Source organism: Canis lupus, chromosome 12 (assembly GCF_048164855.1).
Source record: "Canis lupus baileyi chromosome 12, mCanLup2.hap1, whole genome shotgun sequence".
Lineage (NCBI taxonomy): Eukaryota > Metazoa > Chordata > Mammalia > Carnivora > Canidae > Canis > Canis lupus.
The window spans coordinates 65,482,129-65,501,945 of record NC_132849.1 but is presented as its reverse complement, the minus strand read 5'-3'; the positions used below and the strand labels follow the sequence as shown (position 1 = coordinate 65,501,945).

The 19,817-nt window shown below is 45.2% G+C and overlaps 1 long non-coding RNA gene across 4 annotated transcripts in view; it reads left to right on the top strand.

Annotated features, from left to right (window-relative positions):
• Positions 1 to 19,817, top strand: part of LOC140601850 (uncharacterized) — a 64,225-nt gene that overhangs the window by 5,652 nt on the left and 38,756 nt on the right. For 2 of the 4 annotated variants that reach the window (XR_012004972.1, XR_012004971.1), the window contains exon 1: positions 12,268 to 12,410. The exons of 1 other annotated variant lie outside the window; for it this stretch is intronic. This is a non-coding gene — a long non-coding RNA (uncharacterized lncRNA). Of the gene's footprint in view, positions 1 to 12,267; positions 12,411 to 12,640; positions 12,676 to 19,817 lie in introns of those variants that run through there. One more of the 4 variants, XR_012004973.1, reaches the window with a different exon arrangement.

Below are 19,817 nucleotides of genomic sequence, written 5' to 3'. Positions count from 1 at the left end.
TCGAGGGTAGAAAGAGCTAGATTGAAGTCACCAAGTATAAGTGTATTATTATCTAAGTATTTCTTCACTATGGTTATTAATTGGTTTAAATATTTGGCAGCTCCCACATTCGGGGCATATGTTGAGGATTGTTAAGTCTTCTTGTGGGATAGATCCCTTAAGTATGATTTAGTGTTCCTCTTCATCTCTCACTACAGTCTTCGGGATGAATTTTAGTATTTCTGATATAAGGATGGCTACCCCTGCTTTCTTTTGAGGACCTTTTGAATGGTAAATAGTTCTCCAACATTTTATTTTCAGGTTGTAGGTGTCCTTCTGTCTAATATGAGTCTCTTGTAGACAGCAAATAGATGGGTCCTGCTTTTTTATCCAGTCTGAAACCCTGCGCCTTTTGATGGGGTCATTAAGCCCATTCACGTTCAGAGTTACTATGGACAGATATGAGTGTAGCGTCTTCATGATATCTATTCAGTCCTTGTTTTTGTGGATTGTTCCACTGAACTTCTTCTTAAAGGGCAATTTTAAGAGTCCCCCTTAAAATTTCTTGCAGAGTTGGTTTGGAGGTCACATATTCTTTCAGTTCCTGCCTGTCTTGGAAGCTCTTTATCTCTCCTTCCATTTTGAATGAGAGCCTTGCTGGATAAAGTATTCTCGGTTGCATGTTATTCTCATTGAGGACCCTGAATATATCCTGCCAGCCCTTTCTGGGCTGCCAGGTTGCTATGGAGAGGTCTGCTGTTACCCTAATTCTCCTCCCCATAAAGGTCAGGATTTTCTTGTCTCTTGCTGTTTAAAGATCTTCTCTTTATCTTTGGAATTTGCAAGCTTCCCTATTATATGTCGAGGTGTTGGATGGTTATTATTGATTTAAGGGGAGGATCTCTCTATTTCCTGCATCTGAATGCCTGTTTCCCTTCCCAGATTAGGAATGTTTTCAGCTATTATTTGTTCAAATACTTATTCTGGCCCTCTGTCCATTTTGGCGCCCTTGGGAAACCCAATTACACGTAGGTTTTTCTTCCTCAGGCTATCGTTTATTTCCCTTAATCTGTCTTCCTGGTCATTTAATTGTCTGTCTCTTTTTTCCTCAGTTTCTCTCTTTGCCATCAACTTGTGTTCTATGTCACTCATTCATTCTTCCACCTCGTTATCCCTCATCGTTAGGACTTCCAGTTTGGATTGCATCTCATTCAATTGATTTTTAATTTCGGCCTGATTGGATCAAAATTCTGCAGTCATGAAGTCTCTTGAGTCCTTTATGCTTTTTTCTAGAGCCACCAGTAGCTGTATAATAGTGCTTCTGAATTTGCTTTCTGACATTGAATTGTAATCCAGATTTTGTAACTCTGTGGGAGAGACGACTGTTTCTGATTCTTTATTTTGAGGTTAGGTTTTCCTTCTAGTCATTTTCCTGAGTGCCGAGTGGCCAAAAACAAATTGAATTGGGAAAAGGAGAAAAAGAGAGGAGAGAAAGAAGGAAAGAAAAGAGAAAAAGGCAAAGAATAAAGGAAGAAAGAAGGAAAAAAGAATAAAAAAAGAAAGAAAAAAAAGAAAATGGGGAAAAAGGGTGGGGGAAGCAATCATAAATAAAAAAACATGGGGGGTATCTTCTGATTCTGTATACTTTAAGTTCCTTGACTTCCCCTGGAACTTGTCCATCTAGCTGGTCTTCCAGGGGAAGGGCCTGTTGTGCGGATTTACAGGTGTTAGCACTTGGGGGAGCTGCTCTGTCCCCTGCCTGGTGCAGGGCTCAGTGCAGTTAGTTTATCCCATGATGCCCCAGGAGGAACAACCCCAGTGGCAACGGCCAGCTCTGGAAACCTGTATTCAGCCCACGCAGTAACTCGGGAGCAGTCCATTTCTAATGGCTGAGTAATATTCCATTGTATACATAAACCACATCTTCTTTATCCATTCAACTTTCGATGGACATCGAGGCTCCTTCCACAGTTTGGCTATTGTGGACATTCCTAATATAAACATCGGGGTGCAGTTGTCCCGGCGTTTCATTGCATCTGAATCTTTGCGGTAATCCCCAACAGTGCAATTTCTGGGTCATTGTGCAGGTCTATTTTTATCTCATTGAGGAACCTCCACAGAGATTTCCAGAGTGGCTGCATCAGTTCACATTCCCACCAACAGTGGTTTCTATATTTAGGTACTCCCATGTTGGCAGCATAAATATTTAGTTGTTTGATCATGATAGAGAGTCTTTTTAATTATGAAATAATGCCCTTCTTCATCTCTTCTTACAGTATTTGTTCTTTCTTTTTTGAAATTTAAAATATTTATTTATTTATTCATGAGAATTGCACAGAGAAGCAGAGGAAGGAACATAGCAGAGTGAGAGGCAGGCTCCCCAAAGGGAGGATGATGTGGGACTCGATCCTGGGATCCCAGAATCACATCCTGAGCTGAAGGCAGATGCTCAACCACTGAGCCACCAGGTGTCCCCCAGGGTGTGTTTTCAAATCTAATTTGTCTGATATAAGTATGGGTCCTCCATCTTTCTTTTGATATCCATTAGCGTCATAGGTGATTTTCCATCCCCTGACTTTCAATCTGTTGGTGTCTATAGGTCTAAGGTGAGCATCTTGTAGGCAGCATACAGATGGATGTTGTTTTTTTTAATAATAATTTTATTTATGATAGTGTGAGAGAGAGCGAGAGTGAGAGAGAGGGGTGGGGCAGAAAATTATGCAAAGAGAGAAACAGGCTCCCCACCAAGAGCCCAATATGGGACTCGATCCAAGACTTCAGGATCACACCCTGAGTCAAAGGCAGAGGCTCAACCCCTGAGCCACCCAGACATACCGGATCCTGTTTTTTAAGCCACTCTGATACCCTATATCTTTTTATTGGAGCATTTAGTCTATCAGCATTCAGAGTGATTATTCAAAGATATGAACTTTGTGCATTTGTGTTACTGGAAGAGTTGGTGTTTCTGGTGACGTTCTCTGGGCCTTTCTCGTCTTTGTTGCTTTTGGTCTCTTTTTTTCCCCCACTAGAAGAGTCCCTCTTAAAATTCCTTACTGGATTGGTTAAGTGGTCATGAACTCCTTTATATGTTGCCTGTCTGGGAAAATCTTTCTCACGCCTCTCCTGTATGACACCCTTGCTGAAGAAAGAATTCATACAAATTGGACTCCAATAAAAAGAAATTTAAAAACATAAAATAAATTCTTGCTAATATGATTGAGGAAAATGGCATTTAGGATGAAAACCAGAAGCAGAAAGAGAGGAGGAGATTTCACCCTCCGTAGCCTTCACAAGGACCTGGTGTCCTTTCCTAGGAGGGCCCCCCCCCACTCCGGAGGATGCTTCCTGCCCCTCTGCCCTCCCTGTTGGAACACAGCAAACACATTCCATGTGTCCAACACCTCTGCAGTCATGGCTTATAGCATTTTTCCAAATATCCTATTGGAGACCACAGTGTAGTGTATGTAACCATCTGGCTCCTGTTTGACAACATTGGGAGGATTCCGACTTTTGTTGGTTTTGAGATGCGTGTGTGTCTATCACATGCAGCTATCCCATGCAGCTATCAGATCCTCTGGCTGAGTCACGCAAAACCCCGAAATGGTTGGCAGAACATCATTTCTGGTGCTGGCCATGGGCGGCTAGCTGGGCTCTCCTGCCCACGCCGGGGCTCACTCATGCAGGAACTTTCAGCTGGAGGGTCAGCTGAGCTGGAAGTTTTGGCTCGGCCACATTCCCATGTCCAGCAGGGGGTCTGGCTGCACTGGAAGGCATGTGGGGACATCAGCTGTGTGTGCCTGGTGGCGCCCCTGCAGGGGCTGGTTGGGGCCTAGGCGGTGCCCCCTCCTCCTCTCTGGGGGTCTCTCCATGCCCCAAGCACATAGTTCTGAGAGACACAGAAATGGGCTGGCTCTGCATTTTCACACCACAACACTTTATTGAGTTTCTACAGCAAAGGGCTCAGAGCCATGAGTTCGTGCCTTCCCCTGGGGAAGGAGACCTTTCTGTCCTTTAAGGGGGGGCAAGAATCACATGGGGTGGGAGGGCGGGTTCTGGAGTCCCCCACCTGGGAGCATGTGTGGACTCCGGGTGGGGGTGAGTGTCCTGAGGTTTCAGCCTGATTGACGGTTCTGAGGACAGCAGAGCTGACCTGGACCTGCAGCTCATGGCCTCCTGCTCTGGGTCCCCGCAGGGCAGCTAGACCCCGGTCTGGGATCTCTGGGGCTGGAGCACCTGGAGGAGCCTGCCTCCTGGTGTGGGTGCGGGTGTGGCCCACCGGCTTACCCCTCCACTCCCCACACTGGTGTGTCCCGGGATCCCCAGGGCTGCCCTAGATCAGCGACCTGGATCTGTGGGGCACGCCCAGGGCCCAGGAGGCCACATCCAGCTGTGAGAGGTCTTGCTCAGCCCGGGACCAGAATCCAGGGCTGGCCAGGGCCATGGGGCCTGATTCCATTTGTCCTTGAGTTGGGACTGGTGGGGACTCAAATCAACCCAACCCCCAAGAGCCTGGGCCCAAGTCAGCCCAGGTCCCTCTGGGTTAGGGGCTGGTGTCCTGTGCAGGTTGTGCCGCCCTCCTGGAGGAAGAGTGGGAGGAGGCAGGGCACAGTGCTTCCTCTGCTCCACCTACCTGCACCCACCCTGTTGGGGGCTCCCTGTCTTTCCTCCTCCCTGAAACCCCTGGACACTCTATGGGACACTGGGCTTCTGATGGTAGCAGGCTGTCCAGAGAACCACGGGGAGGCTGAACATGTCCCACAGGGTGCACCTGCACTGGGTCCTTGCTGGGGGGCGATGGTTTGTGAGTGGATGGTGTGTGGGCAGGGGTATGATGGTGGTGGATTGAGGGGGATGGTGTATGGGGGATAGTGTTGGGGTATAGTGTGGGTGGGGTTTGTGTGGGGGTGTGTGGGTTTGAGGGGGATGGTGTAGGGGGGATGCCATGAGGGATAATGATGTAGGGGGATAGTGTATGGGTAGGGAATGAGGGGGATGGTGTGGAGGGCCTGCGGACACAGGGCATCCCCTTTCTTTAAGATGCACACCAAGACATCTACAGATAAAGGCGACCACAGTCTGGGGTTTATTGTGACACCTGCCCCAGGGGTCCCGGGTGGTCAGTGCAGGGCCCTGGCTGGACCGGGCGCATTATCTGGGGGTCATCATACAATGTATTTTTACAAATTGCAAATTGTCTCAAATTAAATGCATAGAATTTCAAAATATATAAAGCACTGTGGGTGGGTGTCACTCTGACCCTTCCGACCCTCATCGGATCGATGTGTGTCCTCCTCCAGTCACAGCCATGCAACCTGCCCCCAGGTCCCCTTAATGCCCCCCATGGCCCCCACCCAGGCACCTGGTTTTCAGGGTGCCGTCCATCACCCCTTTGGGGATCAGCTCACATGGCAAGCCCTGGAGGCCCCATCCTAGTGACCTCCTCATCCCTGAGACACTGGGTGTGGGGGCACAGAGGTCATCCCCAGCACCCTTTCATGCTGCCGTGTTTTGTTGGCTGCTGTTCTTCTCCCGTCCTCAAAGCCCCATGTTCCCGACTCAGAAGTCACCAGTCCTCCCCCGGGTCCCAATCCCCCCTGGCACCTCAGCCTCATACTACCCGGTAGTAGTCCCAAAACATTATGTGACTGCTGAACGTCATGTTGATGTCCATGTCCACCTGCTTGATGTCCCTGGACGAGACCAGGGCCTCTTACTTCATTTCCTGTGGGAATACCAGAGAGGAGGAGCCAGCATCAGGGACTCAGACCCCGACATGTCACCAGGTGCCACCCTGGGCAGGGAGCCCAGGGGCCACCATGGGAGTGTGTCCTGCTGAATCCTCCTTCCTTCCCCTGGGAGGCGGGAGTGCCCAGCGTGCCCATGGACCTGTGTGAGGGCCTGTGCCCAGCTGTTGTGGGCGGGGAGGTGACTGAGGGTCAGCCTGGGTGGGAGGGGACAGGAGGTCAGTCCAGGTGGGAAGGGGACATGGGGGTGTTGTGCACAAGATGGCGAATCTGAGAAACCACTAAGGAGCCGACACTGATGCAAACAAACGAGGGTTGTTTTACAAACTCGAGCATGGGTCCAAGTATACCCCACAGAGTGGAGCAGGGATTTGGACCCCGAGGACGGTTTTAGCCTAGTTTTAAGGGCTGGTCTCGGGGACCTCCAGAAGGGCTGGAGCAATTCCTCAAGTTCTGTTCATATTTTGATATGGGGCCTTCAAGGGCATTGAGCTCTCTTCTCATTCTAATAGGGGCTTCCAGCCCTTGGCTTCGGCTCAGTTTTTATTCTATTCTGGGGCATTCTAGGACATTAAGCTGTAAATTTTTGTTTTTTTCCTGTAACTGAAGTAATGTAAATTTCAGCTCTTCTTCACAGGGGCCTGGGATTGCTGGCTGTGTGCAAATGCTGAACTTAAAGTGGAATGGCCGTAATGTTCTCGGCCTCCCCACATCCCGTCCCATACTTTCTAGCTCCTGCCGCCCTCCCCAGAGCTCCTAAGAGAGCAATTGCAAATGACCTCAGCGTGGCAGCCTGTGTTGGGGGACAAACCCAGGTATTTGGGATCAGGAATACCTGGAGATCGGGCGTCTCGGCTATGCAGCGTGATTTGATGCTGCAGACTCTTATTCCCTAAGGCTATCTTGACAACTGACTTTGTACATAGAAAAGTTCTCCTTTGCCTTTAAAAGATGAGGAGCAATCAAAGCGTTTTTTCTCTGCACATCTGATTGCTCAGACTCCAATCTGAGACGTATTGACTGTTAATATGGATAATGTACTATCCGTGGTAGTATTGTTAAAATATTTTGACACTAGTAATTCAGAGGGATGAGTCTTTCTCAACTATTTCATCGCAGCTCAGTCACTCATCAGAAAATGCATCTTTATGGATTTGGAAATAACTGAGAGACATTATTACCAATGGTCCTATTATTATGTGAAGGATTCTTCCCTGAGATTCTTCCCCTGTTTCTACTGACACTGAAACACTGTGAACTCTTTGGAAGACAAATGTCAAGGAGATAAATGTTATGCCTTGCTAATTTTAAATGCACTTAAAATATGGTGTCTATTATAATAGAAGTATTTTTAGGTGATTTTTGCTATTCATTATGCTTTCCTGCTTTTCAGGTTGAGGAAGCATTGTACGTGTTCATAAGTGTTTTTCTTTCCTTCTGATATAAAATTTTTACTTTGTTCCTAACGAAGGAACTCTTTAAGAATAAGGCAAAAGTTAACTATTCTTGAAATGTCTTCACATTTAAGCCTGATTTATTTAAGTCAATTTTCAAAATAAATCTTATTTATTAGAAAAAAAACAAAGATTTGTAGGGAAATTGAGAAGATACTAAGAGAATTCTCATGCACTCGCACTCAATATTTCCAATTATGGATATCTTATATTGGTACAGTTCAAATATTAGCTAATGAATCAATATTAAAATATTTGCATTAACCAGGGACAATACTTTATTCAGATTTCCATAGTTTTTGCTGAGTTACCATTCCTCATATCACACTCCATTTGTCCTCCTGTTTCCTTAGGCTCCTCTGGATTGTGACAGTCTTTCAGCCTTTCCTTGTTGTCGTTTAACTGGAACGCTTTGAGAAGTAGAGTAATTTGTAAAATTTTCTCTCAGTTGGGACATGTCTGTTGTTTATCTCATGATTGAACTGTTTTTGTGGATTATATACAGAGATATACTGCCATTTTCATTATATCATATAAAGGATAGATACTATCAACATAATTTATCAGTCTTCGTATCGATCTGATCATTTTGCTGATGTAGTGTTTGTCAGCTTTCTCCGTAGTAAAGTGATTCTTTATTGTTCTTCTTCTTCTTCTTCTTATTGTTATTATTATTATTATTATTACTATTACATTATCATTATTTTTTTAAGTTTCTCATAATATATTTTGTAGAAGGAAGTTACTATGTGTATTGCACACATAAGAGTGGGAAGCTATGCTCATGAACTTGAGGGTGGAATGTCTGCACAAATTGTTTGAAATTCTTCTACATGGGTGATTTCTCTTCATTCGGGTTTGTTTGTGTCTTTTTCAAAGACGTTATTTAATTAATTGAGAGAGGGAGGAGAGAAAAACCATGAGCAAGACGGGCAGAGGGAGAGGGAGAAGTAGGTTCCCTGCTGAACAGGGAGCCTTCCTTGGACCTGGATCATGATCTGAGCCTAAGTCAGAAGCTTAACTGACTGAGCCACCTAGGTGCCACTTTTTCTTCCTTCTTTTTTTTTTCTTAATAATAAATTTATTTTTGTGTGTGTGTTCAATTTGCCCACATACAGAATAACACCCAGTGCTCATCCCGTCAAGTGCCCCCCTCAGTGCCCATCACACATTCACCCCCACCCCAGCCCTCCTCCCCTACCATCACCCCTAGTTTGTTTCCCAGAGTTAGGAGTATTTTTTTTAAATTTTTATTTATTTGTGATAGTCACAGAGAGAGAGAGAGAGAGAATGAGGCAGAGACACAGGGAGAGGGAGAAGCAGGCTCCATGCACCGGGAGCCCAACGTGGGATTTGATCCCGGGTCTCCAGGATCGCGCCCTGGGCCATAGGCAGGCGCCAAACCGCTGCGTCACCCAGGGATCCCGAGTTAGGAGTCTTTATGTTCTGTCTCCCTTTCTGATATTTCCCACACATTCCTTCTCCCTTCCCTTATATTCCCTTTCACTATTATTTATATTCCCCAAGTGAATGAGAACATACAATGTTTGTCCTTCTCCGATTGAGTTACTTCACTCAGCATAATACCGTCCAGTTACATCAACCTTGAAGCAAATGGTGGGTATTTGTCATTTATAATGGCTGAGCAAGGCCCACCTTTTCTCTCTCTTCATCTTCTGAGTCTACTATGATATGAATGTTATTGCTTTAATAAGTGGCTGAGTTCCCAAGTCTGCCTCTGTGGTCCATAACCTTCCTTGTTTTTAAGGCTTCCACTTGGGACTGCATCTCAGTTATAGCATTTTTAATGTTGGCTTGACTAGATTTTAGTTCTTTTATTTCTACAGGAAGGGATTGTCTAGTTTTCTTCTGTGCTCTTTTTCCAGCCCAGCTGCTATCTTTATAATCATTGTTTTAAACTGTATTTAGACATCATATATGTGAATGGATGAACTTCCTGGCTTTGAGTACTACCGCATGTTATTTTATGAAGGTGAATTTCTCCATCTCATTATTTTTTTCCAAAAAAGAATGAAGGAATAAAAAGAAAAACCAAGAAAAACAATAAATTTGCCCTCCTAAAAGAACACCAGATTATTTGGCCTGCTTGTTAAAAGATTCCAAATCCCAAAATAAGACACACAATTAAAGTACCATGAAACTAAAAATAAGAAACATATAAGGTACATACATAAAAATTAAAATAAGGCAATTTATAATATAGAATCAAAGGAAATACATGAAAATAAAGCACAAAGTACAAAGGAAGCTAGACCCTACTTTCCAGGCAGAGCTGAAGCTCTGCAGCCTCTGTGGTCCAACAGCTTGGTGGCAGCGAGTGGTCTGTGTGGGGTCTGGGAATGGGCCATGGCGCTGATTGTCAGGTGCACATCTGCCTGAGATATGCACCTGCGGGGTCAGAGGTAGGGTGGGCTTTAGCGCCTCGGCCTCCAGCGGGTCGCACTGTGCTGATCCCTGAGACTCAGCGCTGATGGGAGGGATGCGGGTGGGGACGCTGGGTCCTCTTGCTCTGGGGCTGAGCATCCTGCCCCCCAGTCTGCAGGCCCACCACAGAAGAGCCACGAAGCCCCTGGGTCTCTGCCGGTTCTCTTAGAACCCTGCTTTCACTCTGCCCTCGTCCAAGTTTCTTTTGGTTTTGTTTTTTTATATCAGACTGTTGTGCCCAAGATTGCGAATATGAGAAACCACCGAGAAGTCAACATGAATGCAAACACACGAGGGTTAATTTACAAGATCGAGCTTGTGTCCAAGTATACCCGACACAGCAGAGCAGGGACTTGGACCCCAAGGTGGGTTTTTGCTTAGTTTTAAGGGCTAGTCTCGGGGACCTACAGAAGGGCTAGAGCAATTCCTCAAGTTCTGTTTACATTTTGATATGGGGCCTTCAAGGGCATTGAGCTCTGTTCTCATTCTAATAGGGCCTTCCTGTCCTTGTCCTGGGCTCAGTTTTGATTCAATTGTGGGGCTTTCTAGGACATTAAACTGTAAACAGCAAAGGTTCCACACCTGGAAGGGGGACGTCACACTCTCCCTATATGCTGAAGATGCGGTACTAGAAGCAGGAAACCCGAGAGCCTCCACCAAAACCTGTTAGAACTAAGGAGTGCGTTCAGTAAAGTCACGGGACACAAACTGACCCTACAGAACAGAGTAGCCTTGCTGTGTCCCGAAAATGAGCACTCAGGAAGGAAATGAAGGATATGACTCCCTTCATCATTCTCAATTAATAATGAGACTGAACCAAAGGAGCACAAGACTTGTGCACTGAGCCATACCAGGCTCTGGGAGGCCGTCCTGGGCTCGTGGGGTGGGAGCCTCATCTTGTGAAAATGTCCGCAATTCCTGAATCCACCCTCAGATTCAATGTCATTCCTATCAAAATCATGGTGGCAGATCCTATAAATAGGAAAAAAAAACCCATAACATCCATCCGCCCCCACAAATGACCCCGGACAGCAAATCAGTATTGGAGAAGCCTGAGAGAGCGGGACGCAGCACTTTCCTATTTCAAATGATGTCACACAGACACAGGATAAAGCAGTGTAGTTCTCGGGCCCCCAGCTGGCTCCGTTGGTTAAGCATCCGACTCCTGACCTCACCTCCGGTCCTGATCTCAGGGGTTATGAGTTCTAGCCCTGGGCTGGGCCATGGACGAGGCATGGCGCCTATTTCAACAAACCAGACCCATGGTGGGTGGTCCCGGTATAAGCTGAATGAGCAAAACTGAGAGTCTAGAAGGAAATGTGCTCTGATACAAATGATTTTTTAACTTAAATTAATTTAAACCCAATTAATTAATGTATAGTGTGTTATACTTTCAGAGGAAGAATTCAGGGATTCACCAGTTGGAGATAACAGCAGTGCACGTGACAACACCTCCCCTGTTATCCCCAAACTCCAGCGGCCCTCAGTTTGTTTCCTTTCATTAAGAGTCTGTATTTCCTGCATCTGTTTTTATCATATTTGTTTTTCTTTCCCTTTACAGTTGTTATCTGCTTTGCTTCTTTAATTCCACCTATGAATGACACCACACGGTCATTCTCTTTCCCGACTGATTTATTTCACTTAACATGATCCCTCTAGTTCTATCCATGTCATTGCAAATGGCAAGATTTCCTTCTCTTTGATAGCTGAGTACCATTCCTCTCTCTATGACCATCATCTATCTCCAATCCTCTTTATCCATCATCTGCCTGAGGGCACCAAGACTCCTCCCACAGTGTGTCTACTGTGGACCCGGCTGCTGTGGACACTGGGTGCAGTTGTCTGACGTCTCACTGCATCTGTATCTTCGGAGTGAGCTCCAGGCCATACACCTGCTGGTCGCAGGGCGGCTCTATTTGTAACATCCTGAGGAGCCTCCACACTGTCCAGGGCGGCTGCACTAGCCCGCAGTCCCACCCACAGTGGAAGAGGGTTGAGTGAGTTTTGCAGGATGTGGTAAAAGTCTGGTCAACATTTCATTTCGTGTCCTGTGGGCTCCAATTCCTTGTCCTTAAGTATTTCTGGGGAAACCGGGTGTTGGGCTCCGTTTCAGTGAGATGTTTCCGAGCTAACAGGCCACAGCTGGAGCCTGGTTGAGGCAGGTGTGGCCTCTGCAGCACCCAACTCCTCCTGCACGGCCTCCTGCAGCACCTGAGTGTCCCGCAGGGGGCACCCGAGCCCAGGCCCCACCCAGGGGTGCGCATGCGCAGTAGTCCTCCTCTGCCTTCACTAACAGGAGCCAGCCTGTGCTGGGGAGGCCTGAGGAGGACATGGGGACGCATCCACGCTGATGAATCCCAGCCTCCTCAGGACCTGCGGGAAGTCTCAGGGGGAAATTGGGCCGCATTTCACACTGACAGGAGCCCTGGTCTCCTTAGGACCAGCCTTGAAGTTCAGGAAGATATGGGCCCGCACCCACACTGCCAGGAGCCCTGGGCCACCTCAGGTCCCGTGGGGAGGCTTCAGGAAATTGTGGGCCCGCATCTACGCTGACAGGAGCCCCTGAGCCGCCCCAAGACCCACGGGGACACTTCAGGAAGATGTGGCACCGCTTCCACTCTGGCAGGAGCTCCAAGCCCCCTCAGGATATAAGTTGAGGCTTCTGGAAGCTAGGTACCCCATTCACGGTGACAGGACCCCCATCCTCCTCAGCACCTGCACTTTGGCTTCGGGAGGTATGGGGATGCGTCTATGCTGACAGGAGCCTACAGCCTCCTCAGGATTCGCGGTGAGTTTTCTGGGGGACGTGGGGCCATGCCCAGGCTGACAGGAGCCCCGGCCTCCTGAGGACCTGCTGTGAGGGTTCCAGAGGATGTGAGGCATAGTCCACAGTGATAGGAGAATCGGCGTCCTCAGGACCTGCTATGACTCAGGAACATGTGGGGCCACGTCCGCACTCACATGAGCCTGGATTATTCAGGACCCCGTGGAGGACTCTGGAGGCGCCATTGGGGGCCACGTCCACATCAGAAGGGACTACTCACAACCATAGGGTAAGTGAATGGGTAGAATAAATGGTAGGGTCAGGGGAGGGGAGGCAGTTGGTGGTTAGGCTTAGGTTAGATGTTAGGAGTTATGATTATGCTTATGGTTACGGATTAGAGGTTAGGTGAGGCATAAGTGTAAGGGTCAGTAGTTAAGAGTTAGGATAGGGGTTAGGGTTAGGGACAGGATTTAGAGTTAGGGTTAGGGTTTAGGCTCTAGGGATTAGGGCAGGAGGTTTGGAGTTGGGGTTAGGGTTATGGTTAGAGTTAGGGTTGGGCTTAGGTTTGCATTTAAGGTTAGGGGTTAGGGTGTGAGTTAGGGTTAGGGTTAAGGGTTAGGGGTTAGAGTTAAAGAAGGGCTAGGTTTAGGGTTAGGGCGAGGGTTAGGGTTAGGGTTAGGATAGGGATTAGGGCTAGGGTTAGGGTTAGTGTTTGGTTAGGGGTTAGGTTTAGGGTCAGGTCATGGTCAGGGTATGGATTTGGAAAAGGGTAAGAGATACGGTTAGGGAGTGGGAAAGGGGTTAGGTTTAGGGTACAGGTTAGGGTACAGTTTGGGTTATGAGATGGATTAGTATTAGAGTGTTAGGGTTAGCGTACTGGTTAAGGTTAGGAATAGGATTTGAGTACATTAAGTTAAGGTTAGGGTTAGAGGGTAGGCTTAGGGTTAGATTTAAGGTAGGGGTCAGGCTTAAGGGTTTAGGATAGGTTTAAGAGTTAGGGTGAGGGTTGGCAGGAACATTCAGTGAATGTGTTTCGGTCTTGGGGTTTGTGTTTGGTTTTTAATTAGTGATAGTTCTTGTTTAAGGGTTAGGTTAACATTAGGATTAAGTGTAGGGTTAGGGTTATGTCTGTGTATGGTTAGAGTTTGGGTCTTGGCCTGTGCCTGCCCTGGGACTCCTAGTATCTTGGGCAGTTTAGTTTTATGCACTCTATTTAGGTTTTGGGTTCAAAGATAGCCTGACTCCACCAAGTCAGTGGCCTCCCCAGAGAATCAAAATCCAGCCTTCTGCTGGGGTCAGAATAGACATGGCAGGCTTCTCCCGAGCTGAGCTAAGGAGGGGATTTGTGCCTCTAAATACTCTATTTGGATTTTCAGTTGCCTTTCTGATTTTATCTCTGTGTGCACATGTTTCATCAATCCTACCAATTATTATTTTAAAGTTTTACTTGAATTCCTGTTTGTAAACACAGTATGATATGGTTTCAGATTTACCACATAGTGATTCAATCCTTGGATGCAACGCCTGGTACTGGTCACAGGTGCCCTCCAGTATCCCCATCCCCTGATTCCCCATTCCACCACCTTCCTTTGGTGTTGATTAGCTTATTCTCTGTGGTTAAGAGTGTGTATCTTGGTTTGCTTCTCTCATCCCCCCTCTGCCCCTTTGCCAGTTTGTTTTTTTAAAATTCACATGTGAATGCCATTGTATGGTATTTGGTATCTGTCTTTCTCTGACTGACTGAGTTCATTTGGCATAAGTCCTTTCCACTTCTCCCACGTCATTTTAAATGGCTTCATTTCATTCCTTCTGATGACCCAGTAATGTCACAGTGTGTATATTTAGCACATTGTCTCCGCCCATTCTTCTGTCGATGGACATCTGGGCTGTATCCACTGATTGGCTTTTGTTGATAACACTGCTAGAAACACTGGGCTGCGTGTCCCTCTTCCAATCTACTAAACTACTTTTGTATCCTCGTGGTAAATACCTAGCTGTGCAATTTTGGAATCGTAGGGTAGCTCTATTTTTAATTTCTTTTTATTTTATTTTTATTTATGATCGTCACAGAGAGAGAGGCAGAGACGCAGGCAGAGGGAGAAGCTGGCTCCATGCACCAGGAGTCCGACGTGCGATTCGAACCTGGGTGTCCAGGATTGTGCATGGGCCAAAGGCAGGTGCCAAACAACTGTGACACCCAGGGATCCCCAACTTTTAACTTGTCGAGGACCCTCCACACTGTTTTTCACAGTGGCTGCACCTGTTCGCATGCACACCAGGAGTGTAACAGGGCTCCCTCTTCTGCATAGCCTCACCAACACCTGTTGTTTCTTGTGCTGTTAATTTTAGCCATTCTGACGGCTGTCAGGTGACATCTCATTGTGGTTTGCATTTCCCTGATGATGGGTGACGCTGAGTGTCTCTCCGTGTGTCTGGTGGCCAACTGGATGTCTTGTCAGAGACAAAGTCCATTCATCTCTTCTGCCCATCTGTAGTTGGATAATTTGTATTTAGGATGCTGAGATTTATATTTGCTTTATGTATTTTGCATACTAACTGTTTATTGGATGTGTTGTTTACAAATATCTCCTCTCATTTTGTATTTTGCATTTTAGCATTGCTTGTTTCCTTCACTTTGCAGAAGCTTTTCAATTTGATGAACTCCCAATAGGATTTTTGCTTTTGTTTCGCTCGCCTCAGATGCATATCTAGAAAGAAGATCCAATGGCCAATGTCAAAGACGTTGCTGCCTATCTTTTCTTCTTTGTATGGTTTCAGGTCTCACATTTAGGTCTTTCATCCATTTTGAATTTATTTTTTATATATATGGTGTAAGAAAGTGGTCCAGTTTCATTCTTCTGCATTTGGCTGCCTGGTTTTCCCAACACCATTTGTTCTTATCCTGGGGTCAGTGTTAGGGTTTGTTGAAGAGACTGTCTTTGTGCCATTGGATATTCCTTCCTGCCTTGTGGTCGACTAATGCATCATAGAGTTACAGGTTTGTATCTTGTTTCGGCTTTCCATTCTGTTCTATTGATCTAAGCATCTCCTGTTGGGAGATTCTTGATTGATGATTCAATTTCTTTGCTGGTTATCTGCCTGTTCAAGTTTTTTATTTCTTCTTTTTCATTTTTGCTATGTTATATATTTCTAGGAATTGATCTATTTCTTCCAGGTTCGAGGTTGCTGGCATATGATTTTTCATAATGTTCTCTTATAATCGTTTGTATTTCTCTAGTGTTGGTTGTTATTTCTCTTTTCCCATTTGTGATTTTTTTGGGTCCTTTCTCAGTTTTTATATTTTTTCTTTTTTAAATATTTTATTTATGTATTCATGTGAGACACAGAAAGGCAGAGGTAAAGGCAGAGGGAAAATGAGGCTCCAGCTGGCCCTGATGTTGGACATGATTCCCCAGGACCCCGGGATCATGATCTGAGCCAAAGCAGATGCTCAACCCCTGATACACCAAGGTACCTTGCTGATTCAATTCCTTTGCAAATTATGGGTCTGCTCACATTTTCTATTTCTTCCCATTTCAGTTTTGCTCATTAGCACATTTCTAGGGATTTGTCCATTTCTTTCAGGTCCCCCAGTTTGTTAGCGTATAATCATTCATAGTATTCCCTTATAATTGTCTAATTTTTCTGGTGTTGATTGTGATCTCTTCTCTCATTTGTGATTTTATTTATTAAGTCTTTTCTCTTTTCTCGTTGATAAGGCTGGCTAGGGCTTGATCCATTTTCTTAATTATTTTGAAGAACCATCTCTTTGTTTCATTATTCCATTCTACTGCTGTGTTGTTTCTGAATTGTTTATTTCTGCTCTCACCTTTTTTTCCCCTTCTTCTGTAGTCTTTAGGCTTTTTTTGCTATTCCTTTTCCAGACTCTTTAGGTGTAGTGTTAGGTAGTGTATTGGAGACTTCTTGTTTCTTGAGGTAGGCCTGTATTGCTATTCTACTTCCCCCTTAGGACTGCCTTTTCTACATCCTAGAAGTTTGGAGAAACATATTTTCATTTTCATTTGTTTTAAATTTCCTCTTTAATTTCCTGGTTGCTCCATTCATTCTCTAGTAGGATGTTCATAATCTTCAAGTATTTTTGGTCTGTCCAAATTTTTTCTAACTGTTGACTTCGAGTTTCATAGCGTCGTGGTCGAAAATGTACAGGGTGTGATATCAACCTTCTTCTACCTGTTGTACCTGTTGAGGGCTGATTTGTGGCCCATGATATGATCTGTTCTGGAGAATGTCCCATGTGCACTTGAAAGGAGTGTGTATTCTACTTTAGGTTGAAATGTTCAGACTATATGTGTTGAGTCCCTAGGTCCAGTGTGTCAAGGCTATTGTTCCCCTGTTGATTTAATGCATAGATGATCGGTCCATTGACGTAAGTGGGTGTTAACATCCCCTGTCATTGTATTATTATCAGTGAGTTCCTGTATGTTTGTTGTTAATTGGTTTGTATATTTAGGTACTCCCATGTTGGCAGCATAAATATTTATTTGTTGGAACTTTTTTTTAAAATAAATTTATTTTTTATTGGTGTTCAATTGACCAACATACAGAATAACACCCAGTGCTCATCCCGTCAAGTGTCCCACTCAGTGGCCGTCAGCCATTCACCCTCTCTTCCCGCCCTCCTCCCCTCCCAGCACCCCTAGTTCATTTCCCAGAGTTAGGAGTCTTTATGTTCTGTCTCCCTTTCTGATATTTCCCACACGTTTCTTCTCCATTCCCTTATATTCCCTTTCACTATTATTTATATTCCCCAAATGAATGAGAACATACACTGTTTGTCCTTCTTCGATTGACTTACTGCACTCAGCATAATACCCTCCAGTTCTATCCACATTGAAGCAAATGGTGGGTATTTGTCTTTTCTAATGCCTGATTAATATTCCATTCTATACATAAACCACATCTTCTTTATCCATTCATGTTTAATGGACACCAGGCTCCTTCCACAGTTTGGCCATTGTGGACATTCCTGCTATAAACTTCGGGGTGCAGGTGACCCGGCATTTCATTGCATCTGAATCTTTGGGTAAATCCTCAACAGTGCAATTGCTTGATTGTAGTAAAGGTGTGTTTTTTTCTTTTTTTTTCTTTTTTTAATTTATTTATGATAGCCACACTGAGAGAGAGAGATGGGGGGGGGTGCAGAGACATAGGCAGAGTGGAAGCAGACTCCATGCACTGGGAGCCCGACGTGGGATTCAATCCCGGGTCTCCAGGATCGCGCCCTGGGCCAAAGACAGGCGGCAAACTGCTGCGCCCACCCAGGGATACCTTAGTTCTAATTTCAAGGCATTATGGTCTGAGAATATGCAGGGGACAATCCCAATCATTTGGTATCGGTTCAGACCCGATTTGTGACCCAGTATGTGGTCGATTCTGGAGAAAGTTCCATGTGCACTTGAGAAGAATGTGTATTCAGTTGAGTTTGGATGTAAAGTTCTGTAGATTTCTGTGAAATCCATCTGGTCCAGTGTATGATTTAAAGGTATCGTTTCTTTGGAGATGTTTTGCTTAGAAGACCTATCGAGGGTAGAAAGAGCTAGATTGAGGGGATCCCTGGGTGGCTCAGCGGTTTAGCGCCTGCCTTCAACCCAGGGTGTGATCCTGGAGTCCCAGGGTCGAGTCCCACATCGGGCTCCTTGCGTGGAGCCTGCTTCTCCCTCTGCCTGTGTCTCTGCCTCTCTCTCTCTCTGTGTCTATCATGAAGAAATAAAATCTTTTAAAAAAAGAGCTAGATTGAAGTAAGCAAGTGTATTATTATCTAAGTATTTCTTCGCTTTGGCTATTAATTGGTTTAAATATTTGGCAGCTCCCACATTCGGGGCATTTATATTGAGGATTGTTAAGTCCTCTTATTGGATAGATCGTTTAAGTATGATTTAGTGTCCCTCTTCATCTTTCACTACAGTCTTCGGGGTAAATTTTAGATTATCTGGTATAAGAATGGCTACCCCAGCTCTCTTTTGAGGACCCTTTGAATGGTAAATTTTTCTCCAACATTTCATTTTCAGGTTGTAGGTGTCCTTCTGTCTAATATGAGTCTCTTGTAGACAGCAAATAGATGGGTCCTGCTTTTTTATCCAGTCTGAAACCCTACGCCTTTTGATGGGGTCATTAAGCCTGTTCACGTTCAGAGTTACTATCGACAGATATGAGTTTAGTGTCATCATGATATCTTTTCAGCTCTTGTTTTGTGGATTGTTCCACTGAACTTCTTCTTAAAGGGGAATTTTAAGAGTCCCCCATAAAATTTCTTGCAGAGCTGGTTTGGAGGTCACATATTCTTTCAGTTCCTGCCTGTCTTGGAAGCTCTTTATCTCTCCTTCCATTTTGAATGAGAGCCTTGCTGGATAAAGTATTCTTGGTTGCATGTTCTTCTCATGGAGGACCCTGAATATATCCCGCCAGCCCTTTCTGGGCTGCCAGGTCACTGTGGAGAGGTCTGCTGTTACCCTAATGCTCCTCCCCATAAAGGTCAGGATTTTCTTGTCTCTTGCTGCTTAAAGATCTTCTCTTTATCTTTGGAATTTGCAAGCTTCACGATTAAATGTCGAGGTGTTGGACAGTTTTTATTGATTTTAGAGGGGATCTCTCTATTTCCTGGATCTGAATGCCTGTTTCCCTTCCCAGATTAGGAAAGTTTTCAGCTATGATTTGTTCAAATACATATTCTGGCCCTCTGTCCATTTTGGCACCCTCGGTAACCCCAATTCCACGTAGGGTTTTCTTCCTCAGACTGTCGTTTATTTCCCTTAATCTGTCTTCCTTGTCGTTTAATTGTCTGTCTCTTTTTTCCTCAGTTTCTCTCTTTGCCATTAACTTGTGTTCTATGTCACTCATTCGTTCTTCCAACTCGTTATCCCTCGTCATTAGGACTTCTAGTTTGGATTGCATCTCATTCAATTGATTTTTAATTTCGGCCTGATTGGATCTAAATTCTGCAGTCCTGAAGTCTCTTGAGTCCTTTATGCTTTTTCCTAGAGCCACCAGTAGCTGTATAATAGTGCTTCTGAATTTGCTTTCTGACATTGAATTGTAATCCAGATTTTGTAAGTCTGTGGGAGAGACGACTGTTTCTGATTCTTTCTTTTGAGGTGAGGTTTTCCTTCGAGTCATTTTGCTGAGTGATGAGTGGCGAAAACAAATTGTATTGGGAAAAGGAGAAAAAGAGAGGAGAGAAGGAAGGAAAGAAAAGAGAAAAACGAAAAAGAATAAAGGAAGAAAGAAGGAAAAAAGAGAATAAAAAGAGAAAGAAAAAGAAAGAAAGGGGGGAAGTGGAGGGCGAAGCAATCATAAATAAAAACAACATGGGGGTTATCTTCTGATTCTGTATACTTTAAGTTCCTTGACTTCCCCTGGAACTTGTCCGTCTAGCCGGTCTTCTGGGGTAGGGGCCTGTTGTGCTGATTTTCA